Source organism: Macaca mulatta, chromosome 20, assembly GCF_049350105.2.
Source record: "Macaca mulatta isolate MMU2019108-1 chromosome 20, T2T-MMU8v2.0, whole genome shotgun sequence".
Taxonomy (NCBI): Eukaryota; Metazoa; Chordata; class Mammalia; order Primates; family Cercopithecidae; genus Macaca; species Macaca mulatta.
The window spans coordinates 61,795,468-61,812,300 of NC_133425.1; positions in this window are offsets into that span (position 1 = coordinate 61,795,468).

Genomic DNA, 16,833 nt, shown 5'->3' on the forward strand with positions numbered 1-16,833 from the left:
CCTCGGAAGATGCCCGTGGCACAGTGACTCACTGTGGCTTCAGATTCAGCTCTGGCCCTCCCTTCTCTCACGCCCCACCCTTGGAAGAGATGCAAGGACAGAAACTTCACTGAACTCCTGATTTTTGTGCCTGGCCCCAAACACAAGAGGGCTAGGGTCTGCATTCCAGAGCCTTCCTCTTAACTGAGATCTGAAATCCCCAAGTTTTCCAGTCAAGCTGTTGTAAACCCATCCAGATCTCTACCCAACTCTTCCTGGTGGCCTGCAGGCTGCCAAGTTGAGCCCAGAGGCCCAGTTCAGTGGGCAGCCCACAGGGGAGGGAGGGGAACCAGAGCCAGGAGAGGGGCCTCTCTGAGGCTGAGCTCCCACACTCACCTGGAATCATCTTTGAGGTGGAAAGATTAACACAGGATTCAGTTTCCCCTTTGTGAATGAGTGGTGTGGAAACCAGACAGAGATTCCTGTGTGCCGGTCAGGCCCCACAACCCCAGGACCAAGAGAGGGATGGATCTTGATAAAACCTTGGGATGGAGAAAGGCAGGAAGGGTGCCATTCACACACACCCCATCAGTCTGATTGTTCCCTGCCATTACCACTACCCTGGAGAAGGACGCCAAACAGCTGCTTATTAAAACACATTACCTGAGGCCGGGCTTGGTGGCTCACACGTCCAATCCATGACAGGCAGATTGCTTGAGGCCAGGAGTTCGAGACCAGCCTGGCCAACATGGCGAAACCTCATCTCTACTAAAAATACAAAAATTAGCCAGACGTGGTGGTACATGCCTGTAGTCCCAGCTTTCTTGGAGGCTTAGGCATGAGAATTGCTTCAATCCAGGAGGCGGAGGTTGCAGTGAGCCAACATGGTGCTACTGCGTTCCAGCCTGGGTGATAAAGCAAGACTCTGTCTCAAAAATAAAAATAAACACATTGCCTGAGCCGCCTAATGTGTCAACATTCAGATGGACTCCCTCTTTCTTTGTAAATGGCTGGACCTGGTGCAAGGCATGCTGGGAACTTGGATCTGTGGGGACGGGGGCCAGGGGAGCCCCTGATGCCTTCCTAGAACAGGCCATGCTCCTCCCGCCAGCCTCAGGCCTTTTGCATGTGTGGCTCGCTCTGCCTCGACTGCTCTCCCCCCACCCCTTTCACCCATGACACAATGAGTCTTTCTTCAGCGGCGAGAAACATGGCTTCTTCTCCAGGAAGCTTTCCCAAGCCTAGTGTAAAGCTCTAAGGCAGCAGGGGTCAGGTGGCTTATGTGGGGTTCCCAGAAGGCACAGCCTGTGATAAGACTGGGGTGCAGGTAGTTTATTTGGGAGAGATTCCCAGGCAGCAGGAGTGAAGGATTGAGGGAGAATGGCATAGGGAGGAACAAGATCATAAAAAGTTGTGTTGCATCATCAGTGCTGTGGGCAACAGAGGCTCAGTGCAGCTGGGACCTCCTGACAAGCAGCTTGAAGGCCCCAGAATCAGTCCCCTAAAGACAAAGAGCCTGGAGCATTCATCTACCGGCTCCTCATTGGCTGAGAGCTGCCCCGGGCAAGATTCATGCCCTGTAGTGACTGTATTTTCTTATTCTCTGTATTCCTGATGCTCTGGCATCTGGGGCCTTGATCCTGGAGAGACTGCCCCTCCCAGAGCTAGCTAATTCCTAGAGACAGCAAAGGACTCCCCTGTGACTGCACCTTTGATGTACAAAGCAATCGTTCCAGAGCTCACACCCCCAAACGTCCAACTGCCAAGTCAATATTCCCCCTGCCCTAAATCACCACACGGCCAGGAACCAGACAACTAGGAACGATCTTGAAAGCCCAGAGCCCTCCACAATTATTCACACTACCCATCCTAAGCTAACTCAGTCTACCTACCCTGCCTTGCCCACACCTTCCCAAGAAATCCTCAACAAAGGCTCTGAGCCTTGCTCTCCCCTCTCCCTCTTCTGCCTCCTGACCAACCCTGGTGCTTCCCACGTGTTCCAGGCAGCAGTGTGCAGTACTCTAAGTGTCCAGAGTACTTAGTATAAACTTCTTCCTTTATGACAATCATTTCCCTGCCTGCGTGTCTGACCATACTGATTAAAACAAATCCTGGGTACATTTTAACTCGTGCCTTCACACTACCAGGCTTGCATGGGCTAAGAGGGTTCCCACAACGCTGAAGAAGACCCTGAGGCAGAAAACCAACAGGCGTCTGGCCCATACATGAAGTGGATGCTGTAAGAGCAAGGCAAGCTTTCTGAGCTGTCAGGGAATCGGCCACCAGCCACTGTCGCTGGCACTGAAATCAGAGCCAGCCAAGGAATATGATGAGCAGGATGCCAGAGGTGTCTGCTGCATCCCATGTGCTTGTTTGCTTGTTTTTCTCACCATTGATGCCCCAGTGCCTAGCACAGTACTGGCATGATGTGGAGACTTAGTCATTACCTGCTGAACTCATGAATTGAATTAGTGAGTGACTGAGTGAGTAAACCTTGTAAGCCCCAAAGGAGAATGACTAACAGTCCAATAGAAGACATCCAAAGGTTCCCAGCCAGTGAGGTCCAGTGGTCAAGTTTATCCCAGCAATAACCCAGCTAATAGCACCCTCCAATCGTCAAGGTCCCAGGGCTGGTCAAAGCTAGGTCAGGTGGCAGAGCTGTCAGCCCAGCAAGGAAACTGAGGTGGCAAACTAAAGGAGTTCATGGGATGTTAAGCCTTCACTCCTGCAATGCCTTCATTTAAACAAGACTCCTTCCAGGCCCCGGGGCAAGATCAGGTATGGGCTGGCGTAGTGAACACAAAGAAGCCCAGAGATTTACAATGGGCAGGACCAGGGTAACAAATCCAAACAGAAAAAAAGAGTCCCTAAACCTCTTCTCCTAGGCTTCAGAAGGTTCCAGATTCATCTCCCTGAATGGCCACCACAGAGAAGTGGCACAAGAGTGCCACACCTAGGGTGCAAAGCACTGCCTGTTATCCATCATAATCATCAATGTGTATATTGTCATAAACTTCCAGAAGATGGCAGTAAAGAGCCTCATGCTAAGAAAATCAGTACATTACAATAACTTTCCATATATGGAAGTGTCTTGAGAAAGGGAGAGGTTTTGCCTAATGCATTTAAATGTGCTGTGTGACCTAGTGAGCAGATTTATTTCCCCTTCCTCAGTGAGTTTTGCCCAGGCTCAGAAACCCCCCAGGCCCCTAGAGCATAAACCAAGGGAAAGCAAAAGTCAACAGACATACAGGCAAGGAAGCGGGGCAGGGGGTAGGGCAAAGCCGGTTTCCTCTATGTCTCCTTAGTTGCATCTCCAGCCTCATTTATGCAATAAACGCTTGCTGAACTCTGCTGAGCACATTGGGGGTGGGTGAGGGACACATAGGACCAAGATGGAGTCCTTTTGCTCAGTGTCGTGGAAAAAAGACTGATATGGTTTGGATCCGTGTCCTTGCCCAAAGCTCACATCAAATTGTAATCCCCTGTGCTGGAGGCGGGCTCTGGTGGGAGGTGACCACATCATGGTGGTAGGTTTCTCATGAATGGGGTAGCACCACCCTCTTGGCGCAGTTCTCATGATAATGAGTTCTCATGAGATCTGGTTGTTTAAGTGTGTGGCACCTCCCCCTTCACTGTCTCTCTCTCTTGCTCCTGCCTCTGCTATGTAGGACGCGTGCTCCCCCTTTGCCTTCTGCCATGATTAGAAGCTTCCGGAGGCCTCCCCAAAAGCAGAAGCCACTATGCTTCCTGTAGAGTCTGCAGAACCATAAGCCAATTAAATGTCTTTTCTTTGTAAATTACCCAGTTTCAGGTATTTTACCAACTTTGCTGTTAGGTAGACCTGGGTTCAAATCCAGCTTCTACTGCTCAGAACATAGAAAGTCACATACCCTCCCCAGCCCTCAGGTTCCTCATCTGCATGATGGGGATAACACCACCTGCTTTACAAGATGTAAAAAAGACCACGTGAGTAAAGTGCCTTGTGCAGAGACTGAAACAAAGACGGAGCTGGAGTTGGAAAAGAATTGCTATTTCCTTCTTCCTCCCTTGATATCATTGGAAACTCCTTCTTTAGAGGTTACAATCCAGCTGCTGAAGCAGCACATATTTGGTTGACTTTTGACTTAAGAAAAATATTGCCATTATTTTATGATGTCACAAAGTGGTAAAGGATTTGGTAAGAGATTCCTGGGCCCAGTGTAATGTGGCACAACCATGAGAAAACCTCCCATACCAGAACTACTCCCTCGGGTTGAAAACCAAACACTGACTTGTGCATCCAATGTTCTGGCTTGTCTGGGGGCTGCCTGAGAGACTGATTTCTGTCTTGCCTGACTCAGAGCACAGACAGGAATGGCAGCACAGAAGCCACTGAAAACAGGCAAGTTCTTGCAGCTGTGGAGATTATGCAGTTCCACAGGAAGACAGCAGGAGGAGCAAGAGATTGTGTCTCTTGAGAAGAAACAGACTAGGGAATTTGAGACAGTTAAGAAGGCACATCCCCAGAAAAGATTTGAGACGTCCCGGAACCTTTTGCCAGGCTGACTGGTAAAAGTCTCCCCCTGCACGAGGCCAATCCATAAAGACTGGGAGAGGTGGTTGTTTTTTCAAATGCCAAAATCTCAACAAAAAATCACGAGGCATACAAATAAACGGGTAAGCATGGCCCCATCAAATGAACAAAATAAAACTCCAGTAACCAACCCTAAAGAAATGCAAATTGCTGAACTTTCTGACAAATAATTCAAAACAACTGTGTTAAAGATGCTTAATGAGCTAAAAGAGAACACAGATAGACAACTAAGTGAAATCAGGAAAATGGTGGATGAGTCAAATGAGAATGTCAACAGAAAGAAACTAAAGGAAAGAAACAGAAATTCTAGAGCTAAAAAATACAATAACTAAGTTGAAAAATTCACTACAGTTTTCAAAGCAGACTTAGGCAGAAGAAAGAACTAGCAAATTTGAAGATAGTTCATTTGAATCAAGTCAGAGGAGCGCAAAGAAAAAAAATTAAGAAAACTGAAAAGGCCCTAAGGGACTTTTGGGACATCATCAAGCAGACCCATTTATACACTATGGAAATCCTAGAAGTAGGAGAGAAAGGGGCAGAGATTGTATTTGAGGAAATGGCCAAAAACTTCCCAAATGAGAGGAAAGAAATGAAAATACAAGTCCAAGTTCAATGAATTCTAACTGGTATAAAATCAAAGAGGCCCAAACTGTGACACATTATAATCAAACTGTCAAAAGACAAAGAGAAAGCCTTGAAAACAGTAAAAGTGCTTCATCACAGACAAAGGGCCTTCTATAAGATTATCAGCAGGTTTCTCAGCAAAAACCTTTTAGCCATAAGGCAGTGGAATGATGTACTCAGAGTACTGAAAGAAAAAAGCTATCAATCAAGAATACTAAAACTGGAAAAACTATCCTTCGAAAATGAAAGACAGTTTTGTTTTGTTTTGCCTTTTCAAGATGGTAGATTAGAGGCTTTCAATGTGCTTCAAAAACTTGGAAATAGCAAAATACTACATAAAGATCAACTCGGTGAGCTTTAATTCAAGAAAAAAACTGAGAATCCACTGGAATCATGAAGGACACTCTAGATCCTGGGGACGAGAATGTGGGCAAACAGCCCCTGTGATGGTGTCTCAATGATAAAAGTGAGTAAAGCCCCAGTGCATGGGTAGGGCAGAGAGCCTCCTTTTGAGATTTGCTTTTCCTCAGGGGAACACAGCAGTCCAAGCCAAGGGAAAGCACTTTGTTTCTCCCAAGCCCTAGAGCCAACTCAGGGAGAGGCTTGGAGATGCTGAGAGCGAAAGGCACCAGGAAAAGCTGCAGGTATTGTCCCAGACCTGGAACTGAGAGCAGGGTGCCATTTTTAATATGAGTGTATACAAAGTCAGTTACTCTTTGGCAGCCTGGCAGTGTGGCTGCGCAGGCATTTTAGTCTCAGGCCAGAGACTGGAGCACTTGCTCTGGACCAGGGTACAGGCCTCCATGGCCAGAACTGTGGAAACACCTCAACAGTAAGCGTTGGAATTGTACTTTTCCCCATTGCAGACCTGGGGAAGGAGGAGGGCTGCTACAGCATGATTTCTTCTGGGTGATGAGGATTGCAGCCAGGGCCAGCTTGGCAACGTGGAACCAGTCTGCATGTGTCACTTCTGGGTGCCCCAGCCTGCTCCCTGGGATCATGGTGCAGCGGGGCCCTCTCTGCTCTACCTCCAGGCATTAAGAGCACCCACTTGCCTGGACTAGCAGCCTAAGCTGTCCCACCCTTCTTGGGAATGGACTGTGGTGCACTGGGACCCTCTCTTCTCCACACCCAGGCAGGTCTCCAGGCGTTCAGAGCATCTGCTCCCACAGACTAGCAGCCTGAGTTACCCCATCCTTCCTGTGCAAAGATCCTGGTACAGGAGGCCCTCTCTGCTTCACGACCAGGCAGATCTCCAGGCAGTCAGAGCACTCGTTCACCTGGCTCAGTAGCCCAAGTTGCCCCACCCTTCCTATGCAGAGATTGTGGTACAGCTTGACCCTCTATGCTCCAAACCCAGTCAGATCTGCAAGCATTCAGAGCACTCAGTCACATGGACCAACAGCCTGAACTGCCCCACCCTTCCTGTGCAGAGACTGTGGTAGAGCAGGGCCTTCTCCCCTCCATGCCAAGGCAGATTTCCAGGCATCTGGGCACCCACTCTCCTGGATTAGAAGTGTAGGCTGTTCCCCTTCCCATACAGAGAATAGGGGCTGAGGAAGTTTCCCAGATGCATGTCTAGTCATACCTCAGGGTGCTTGGTGGGCACTCACTGGATTTTCCCTCAGCACTTGTGCTTATGCTTGCTACTTGGAGACCTGTAGATGGACCTGCCTGGTCTGGCACTCGTCATCTTGGCCCCAACCTCCAGGCCTGAGCAGGGAGCTCAGGCCATTGAGCACTCCATAAATCAGCCCATTACCTAAGGCAACAGAGAGCTTCTGTTGTAAACAAGGATCAGGTATATACCTAGCTGCAATGGCCACAGCTAGCTCTTACCCACAAGCTCCATCTACTGACTTCTAAGTCAAACCACACAGCCCAATACAAAACCTGCTAACAGAAGTGCTTAAGGTTATAGAAGCAAAGCCAAAAGACCCTACTCAACATTCTCTACAGTCACACCCCCTAGGGAGGTGGAAAAGGGAAAAGAAAAAATAAATTGTAAGGAAAGAAAGAAAAAAATTCTATCCACATGAAAATAATTACAAAAATTTGAAATGCCGATGCCTTCAGATGAGAAGGAACCAGTACTAGAATTCTGGCACTATAAAAAATCTGAATGTAGTGACGCCACCATCACACTAGCTCTCCAGCAATGGTTCCTAACCAAAATGGAAACTCAGAAATGACAGATAAAGAATTTAAAGCATGGATTGCAAGGAAGCTCGATGAGATCCAAGACAGGGTTGAAAATCAACACAAATAACTTCTAAAACAATCTAGGAAATGAAGGAAGATTTAAACGGTTTAAAAAGAAATCAGAGGTTCTAGAATTGAAAAACTCATGTAAAGAATTTGAAAATACAATTGAAAACTTTATCAATAGAATAGACCAAGCAGAAGAAAGAATTTCAGAGCTTGAAGACCAGTCTTTTGAACTAACCCAGCCAGACAAAAATAAGGAAAACAGAATGTCAAAAGTCGTTAAGAACTATAAGATTATGTAAAGCCATCAAATCTATAAATTACTGGCATTCCTGAGAGAGGAGAAAAAGTAAACAATCTGGAAAAATCATTTCAGGGAATAACTAAAGAAAATTTCCCTAGTCTTGCTAGAGAGGTGGATATCCAGATATCCAGATACAAGAAATCCAAAGAACACATGTGAGATATTATACAAAGCAAACATCACCAAGGCATATATCACTAGGCTGTCCAAGGTGAAGCTTAAAGGCAACTAAGGAAAAAGATCAGATCACATAAAGGGAACCCCATCAGGCTAACAGCAGACTTTTCAGCAGAAACCTTACAAGCCAGGAGAGATTGGGGGCCTGTTTTAAGTATTCTTAAACAAAAGAAATTTCAACCAAGAATTTCATATCCTGCCAAACTTAGCCTCACAAGTGAAGGAGAAATAAAATCCTATGCAGACAAGAAAGTGCTAAGGTAATTCATTACCATTAGACCAGCCTTACAAGAAATCCTTAAGGGAGTTCTAAACATGGAAATGAAATGTTTTTGTGCTACCACAAAAACACACTTAAGTATACCCCCCCGCCCAGACCCTACAAAGCAACCACACAATAGAAACTACAAAGCAACCAAGTAACAACTCACAATAGGATCAAAACTTCACATATCAATATTAACCTTGAATGTAAATGGTTTAAATGCCTCCACTTAAAAGGCACAGAGTGGAAAGTTGGATAAAAAAAAAAAAAGACCCATCTGTCTACTGTCTTCAAGAGACCCACCTCACATGTAATGACACCTATAGGTTCAAAGTAAAGGATCAGAGAAAGATCTATCATACAAATGGAAAATTTTTAAAAAGCAGGGGTTGCTATTTTTATATAAGATAGACTTTAAGCCAATAATAGTTAAAAAAAAAAAAAAAAAAAAAAAAAAAAAAGAACCAAGAAGGGGCATTGCATGTTGATAAAGGGCTCAGTTCAACCAGAAGACTTAACTATCCTAAATATACACACACCCAACACTGCAGCACTCAGATTCATAAAAAAAAATTACTGCTAGACCTACAAAAAGACTTAAATGGCCACACAATAATAGTGAGAAATTTCAACAGCCTATTGACCATGTTAGACAGACCACTGAGGCAGAAAACTAACAAAGAGATTCAGGACTTAAATTTGACACTTGACCAATTGTACTTAATAGACATCTAAAGAATACTCCGCCCATCAACCACATAATGGACATTCTTCTCTTCTGCACATGGAAAATACTGTAAAGTCAACCACTGTAAGACTGTACGATCTCCCAAGATTGAATCAGGAAGAAATTGAAACCCTGAACAGACCAATATCAAGGTCCAAAGTTTAACCCGTTTTATAATAATTTTTTAAACTTACCAACTGAAATAAGTCCCGAACCAGACATATTCACAGCCAAATTCTGCCAGACATAAAAAGAAGACTTGATATTAATGTTACTGAAACTATTCCAAAAAATCAAGGAGGAGGGACACCTCCCTAACTCATTCTCCAAAGCCAGCATCACCCTGATATCAAAACCTGGCAAAGACACAATGAACAAAGAAAACTATAGGCGAATATCCCTGATGAAGATAGATGCAAAAATCCCCAACAAAATACTAACAAATCAAATCCAGCAGCACATCAAAAAGTTTACTCACCACAATCAACTAGGCTTTATTCTTGGGATTCATATAGTACATATATATATTGCATATATTGCATCCAAGGAATAAAGCCTTTGAATCAGCCTTTGAACCAACCTTTGAACCAACAGTTGGTTCAACATATTCAAATCAATAAATGTGATTCACGACATAAACAAAATTTAAAATGAAAACCATATGATCATCTCAATAGATGTGGAAAAAAGCTTTCAATAAAATCCCTAGTTTGCTGCCTAGTTTGTTGATAAAAACCTTCAACAAACTAGGTATCAAAGGAACATACCTCAAAATAGTAAGAGCCATCTACGACCAACAAACATCATACTGAACAGGCAAAAGCTGGAAACATTTCCCTTGAGAACAGGAACAAGATAAGGATGCCCACTCTCACTATTCCTTTCAACATAGTACTGGAAAGCCTAGCTAGAGCAGTCAGGCAGGAGAAAAAAAATAAAAGGCATCCAAATAGGAAAAGAAGAAGTTAAATTATTTATCCTTGCTGATGATATGATTCTGTATATAGAAAACTCTAAAGACTCTGCTGACAGTCTCCTAGAACTGACCAACAACTTCAGTAAAATTTCAGAATGGGAAATCAATACATAAAAATAAGTAGCATTTCTATACACTAATAACATTCAAACTGAGAGTGAAATCAAGAATGCAGTTCCATTTACAATAGCCATACAAAAAAATACCTAGAAATACATCGAACCAAGGAGGTGAAAGATCCCTACAAGGAGAACTATCAAACACTGCTGAAAGAAATCACAGATGACACAAACAAATGGGAAAACATTCCAGGCTCATGGAGTGGAAGAAATAATATTATTAAAATGGCCATACTGCCCAAAGCAATCTACAGATTCAATGCTATTCCTATCAAATTACTAATGCCATTTTTCACAGAATTAGAAAAACTATTGTAAAATTCATATGGAACCAAAAAGGAGCCCAAGTAGCCAAAGCAATCCTAAGCAGAAAGAACAAAGCCAGAGGCATCAGATTACCTGACTTCAAACTATACTATAAGGCTACAGTAACCAAAACCACATGGTACTGGTATAAAAACAGACACATAGACCAATGGACCAGAATAAAGAACCCAGAAATAAAGCCACACACGTACAGCCATCTGATCTTTGACAAAAGTGATAAAAAATAAGCAATGGAGAAAGGACTCCCTATTCAATAAATAGTGCTAGGATAGCTGACTAGCCACATGCAGAAAAATGAAACTGTATCCCTGCCTTTCACCATATACAAAAATTAGTTCAAAATGGATTAAAGATTTGAATGTAAGACCTCAAACTATAAGACTCCTAGAAGAAAATCTAGGAAATGCCATTCTGGACATCAGCCTTGGGAAAGAATTTATGAGTAAGCCTTCAAAAGCAATTGCAACAAAAACAAAAATTGACAAGTGAGACCTAATCAAACTAAAGAGCTTCTGCACAGCAAAAGAAACTATTTACAGAGGAAATAGACAACCTACAGAATGGTAGACAATATTCATAAGCTATGCATCTGACAAAGGTCTAATTTGCAGAATCTATAAGGAACTTAAAAAATTCAATAAGCAAAAAACTAATAATCCCATTAAAAAGTAGGCAAAGGACATTAACAGACACTTCTCAAAAGAAAACATACAAGCAGCAAACAAACATAAGAAAAATTGCTCAACGTCACTGACAAATGCTCATCATCTCTTATGATTATCAGAGAAATGCAAATCAAAACCATAATAAGATACTATCTCACACCCATCAGAATGGCTATTATTAAAGATATGATCATGTCAAGGCTGCAGATAAAAGGGGACACTTTATACAATGTTAGTGGGAATATAAATTAGTTCAGCCACTGTGGAAAGCAGTTTGGAGATTTCTGAAAGAATTTAAAACAGATCTACCATTTGATCCAGCAACCCCATTACTAAATGTACATCCAAAGGAAAACAAATAGTTCTACCGAAAGACACATGCACTTAAATGCTTATTGCAGCACTATTCACAATAGAAACAACATGGAATCAACCTAGGTGCCCACCTTTCACCATATACAAAAATTAACTCAAAATGGATTAAAGATTTGAATGTAAGACCTCAAACTATAATGGTGGATTAGATAATCCTCTAGATATCTAATGGTGGATTAAAGAAAATGGGGTACACACTAAAGAACTTACTTATGTAACCAAATGCCACCTGCTCCTCAAAAACCTATTGAAATAAATTTACAAATTTTTTAAAAAGAAAATACGATACATATATACCATAGAATACCACATAGCCATTAAAAGGAACAAAATCATGTCCTTTCCAGAAATACAGATGCAGCTGGAGGATCTTATTCGAAGTGAATTAACACAGGAACAGAAAACCAAATACTGCGTGTTCTCACTTACAAGTTGGAGCTAAGCACTAGGTACACATGGCCATAAAGATGAGAAGAGTAGATACTGGGGGCTACTAGAGCAGGGAGGGAGGGTGCGGGGCAAGGGCTGAAAAACTACCTGTTGGGTACTATGCTCACCACCCGGGTGACAGAATCAGTCATACCCCAAACCTCAGCATCATGAAATATACCCATGTCACAAACCTGCACATGTACCCCCTGAATCTAAAATAAAAATTGAAATTATAAAAAAAGAGAAATTAAGACTGTCCCAGATAAACAAAAACTGGGGACATTCATTACCATTAGACCTGTCCTGGAAAAAATGCTAAAGGGAGTTCCTCAACTTGAAAGAAAGGACACCAGACAGCAGCATGAAGCCATATGAAATATAAAGACATCTCATGTTAGTGGATTGAAAGACTCAGTATTATGATGATGTCAAAACTACCCAAAGTGATTTGAAGACTCAACCCCATCCTTATCAAAATCTCAATGGCATTTTAAAGAATATAAAATTCATGTGGACTCTCAAGAACCCTGGATAGCCAAAATAATCTTGGGGGAAAAAAAAAAAGAGTAAAGTTGGAGATCTCACACTTCCTAACTTCAAAGCTTATTAGAGAGCTAATAAGTAATCAAAACAGCGTGGTACTGGCATAAAGACAGATATATAGACTAATGGAACAGAATAAAGAGATAAGAAATAACCCCTCACATATATGGTTAAATAATCTTTGTTAAGGGTACCAAGACCACTCAAAGGGGCAGTCTCTTCAACAAATGGTGTTGGGTAAACTGGATATCCACATGCAAAAGAATAAAATTGGAGTTTTAATATTATGGACTGAATTGTGCCCACCCCCCCAAATTCATATGTAAAGGCCCTAATTCCAAATATGATTATGTCTGGAGATAGGGCCTTGTATTAGTCTGTTTTCACCCTGCTGATAAAGACATACCCAAGACTGGGCAGTTTATAAAGAAAAAGAGGTTTAATGGACTCACAGTTCCACTTGGCTGGGGAGACCTCACAATCATGGAGGAAGGCGAAAGGTGAAAGACACATCTTACATGGCAGCAAACTACAGAGAATGAGAGCCAGATGAAAAGGGAAACTCCTTGTAAGCCATCAGATCTCATGAGATTTATTCACTACCATGAGAAGAATATGGGGGGAACCACCCCCATGATTCAATTATCACCCACCGGGTCCCTCCCACAACATGTTGGGATTATGGGAGCTACAGTTCAAGATCAGATTTGGGTGGGGACACAGCCAAACCATATCAGGCCTCTAAAGAAGTAAATAAGGTTAAATTAGGGCCTTAGTCTAATAGGACTGGTGTCCTTATAAGAAGAGGAAAAGACAACAGGATATCCCCCCACCTCAATCTCTCTCTGCCTCTCTCTCTCTCTCTCTCCCCCCACCCCATGCAGACAGAGAAAATGCCATGTAAGGGCATAGCAAAAGGGAGGCTATCTGCAAGTCAGGAAGAGAAGACTCAACAGAAACCAACCCTACTGGCATCTTATGTGAAAAAATTATATGACTCAGCAACAAAAAATAAAATAACTTCATTTTAAAATGAACAAGGGACTTCAGTTAACATTTCTCCAAAGATGATATAGAAATGATGAATAAGCATATAAAATGCTCAAAATCACAGTAATTATTACAGAAATGCATATCAAAACCACAATGAAATATCACTTCATACCCCTTAGGATGGCTACAAAAGAAAAACAAACAGCAAATAAGTAGTGCTGACAAGGACATAGATCAATTGGAACCCCTGTGCATTGTTGGTAGGATTGTAAAATGGTGCAACCACTATGGAAAACAGTATGTTGGTTTGTCAAAAAATTAAAATAAAACTACCATATGTCCCAGCAGTTCCATTTCTGGATATATGTCCAAAAGAATTGAAAGCAGACTCTCAAAGAGATATTTGCACACCCACGTTCATAGTAGCACTATTCACAATAGCCAAAAGGTAGAAGCAATTCAAATGTCCATTAACAGAAGAATGGGTAAACAAAATGTGGTATATACACATACAACGGAATAGTATTCATTCTTAAAAAGGAAGGAAATCCTATCACATGCTACACCATGGGTGAACCTTGAGGGTATTATGTTAAGTGAAATAAGCCAGACGCACAACAAATATTACCTGATACCATTTATATGATGAATCTAAGATAGTCAAACTCATAGAAACAGAGAGTGGAATGGTGGATGCCAGGGACTGAGTAGAAGGAGGAAGTGGGGAATTCTTGTTTAATGAGTATAGCGTTTCAGTTTTCCAAGACTGAAAAGTTCTGGAGATTTCCTGTATAACAATGTGAATATACTTAACCCTACTGAACCATACACTTAACAGTGATTAAAAGAGTAAATTTTCTGTTACGTGTTTTGGATTTTTTCTTACTACAATTTTAAAGAGAAAGAGAGAAATCCCTGAACTATCCTTAGACCCAGGTGAGAGTCTCCTGCCTGGGAGTGCACTTGAGAAAGCCCCCCATAAGGCAAATAGTAAAACATTTTCAATTACTTCTTGGTCTCTTAAGGAAATTTTTTGAAAATTCAGTAACCAATTGAGCAAATGGGAATTAGAGAGGGGCACAGAGCCAAAGGGCCAAAGGCCAGAGGGTGAAGGGCTGAGGGTGTGGGTGGGTGTGGGCCTTATGGGGGGTATGGGGAGGGTGGCATGGGGACAGCAGCAGGTGGCTGTGGAGAGGGTGTGGGGGGCGTGCGGGATGTCTCAGGGTAAGGACCGAGCAGATGCTGAGCAAAGGTGCTGCGATGGGTAAGCACGGTATATGCTCAGGCAACACGTAGTCTGTCTGTACCGCAGAACCTCAGGGCCATGAGGGGAGATGCCGCTGGGAAGGAGAGCTAGGGTCAGGTGGAGAAAGATGTGAATGTTGGCTGGCTAAGGAGTGGCCAAGGGCAGCCACGGAAGGTTTCTAAACTAGCAGGTGAAACAAAGAAATGTGTGCTCCCGGGAGCATCACCCCTGGCAGGCAATGGGAAGTAGAGGAAGGCACAGAAGCTCAACTTTGGCTTCCTTGCATCGTTAGCAAGACCATTCACTCTAGACCTGCCCACAACATGGTGAGTGGAGAGTGGAAGACCCAATCAAATCCTGACTTCCTATCTGTGCCTCTCCTTCTAACCCTGCTGTTCCCAACATCCCAGCATCACTCACTTCACTGTGTGTAATGAGCATGAAAAGTTATACTGTCAACCCGCAGATGCCGAGGGATGGGGGATATTTAATGGTGTTACCCGGGAACCATCAGGGAATCAAGGACTTCTGCGTAGCAGGGAGCTCTTTTCCAGGTAGCAAGCAACTCTGAAGTTATTTTTCCCTGTCAAAGAGAAAGAGAAGAGGGAGCTATGAAAACGCCTCTCGTTATTAGAACACAGAACAATGATCATGCGGATGGAACAGAAAGAAACAGCACAGAGATGCAGAGGAGTGAAGCCATCCCCCTGACAAAACAGCCAGTAGGCAATTTCCAAAGTGTGCACTGACAATTGCAGTAACCAATTAGGAACAGCAGTAGCCAAATCTATAAGAATGCTGTTGCCAGAGGTTCTGTACTTGAGGGATTTTCCATCAACAAATTGCAGATGAAGAGACTGAGAATGCCCTGCCTGTACTTGGCCTAAAAGGGCCAGATTCAGGGAAGTTAGCCTTGCAATACACCCATGTGTGGGAAATGGAGGGCACCCAACAGCTTGACTCCATCCAAGGCTCCACCCACCAACACTCAGCACAGCACCCCTCCCTCCATGCATCCACTGTGCTCCCAGGACCTGCCCCTCCATCCCCCTCATCCCCATGACTGACCCTTCACTCTGAGACATTTCCTGTCTCCACTGACCCCAAGTAATTCAAAATAGTCACCAGAGCTTTTCTTCTATGACTCAACAACAAAAATTAAAATAACTTGATTTTAAAATGAACAAGGGATTTCAGTTAACATTTCTCCAAAGATGATATGCAAGTGATCAATAAGCATATAAAAATGCTCAAAATCACACTAATTACATGCCCTCAGTATGAAATCACTGATCACACTAATTTCATGCCCTCAGGATGAAATCTGGACCTGCAGTCATCTGAAGGTTCCAATGGGGCTCGAGGGTCCACTTCCAGGTGCCTCATTCTCACACTTGTCAGGTCAGTGCTGGCCATTGGTGCGAGGCCTCAGTTCCCTGCCATGTGGGCCTCTCCACTGGGCTACCTGGGTATCCCTACCATGTGGCTTCCCCCTAAGGGAGTCTGGCATGCCCCCACCCCCAAGCAAGCGATCTAAGAGGAGGAAGTAAATGCTGCAACGCCCTTTCTGGCTGAGTGTCAGATTTCTCTGTGAGCCCACAAGTGGCCCCAGCCTGACTCCTAAGACAGCAGTGCAGGTTACATTTCCAGGCTCTCCGCACATCTAGGAGGTAAGGGCAGGAAAGTGGTATGAGAAAGCAAAAGAAATCTCTCCCTCAGCCTCAGCACCAGGTCCTTCACAGGGGTGACAATATCTAGGCGCGGTGGCTCATGCCTATAATCCCAGCACTTTGGGAGGCCAAGGCAAGCGGATCACCTGAGGTCAGGAGTTCGAGACCAGCCTGACTAATACGGTGAAACCCCGTCTCTACTAAAAATACAAAAATTAGCCAGGCGTGGTGGCGGGCACCTGTAGTCCCAGCTACTCTGGAAGCTAAGACATGAGAATTGCTTGAACCCGGGAGGCAGAGGTTGCAGCGTGCCGAGATTGTGCCACTGCACTCCAGCCTGGGCGACACAGCAAGACTCCATTTCAAAAAAAAAAAAAAGAGGGGTGACAAGGGGCAAACCTCAGAACCAAAGGATATATTCAATGTACTCAGTCCCCAGGTGCTCATGTGGGTTCAGTTACTACTAATTAATCTTTCCATTGTCTTCATCAGAACCTGAGTTCCAAGGGTCCTTTGGACATTGCGATGATGGTGTGGGATGGGGGATATTTGATGGTGTTACACAGGAACCATCAGGGAGTTGAGGACTTCCGCATAGCAGGGAAGTCTTTCCCAGGTAGCAAGCAGTTC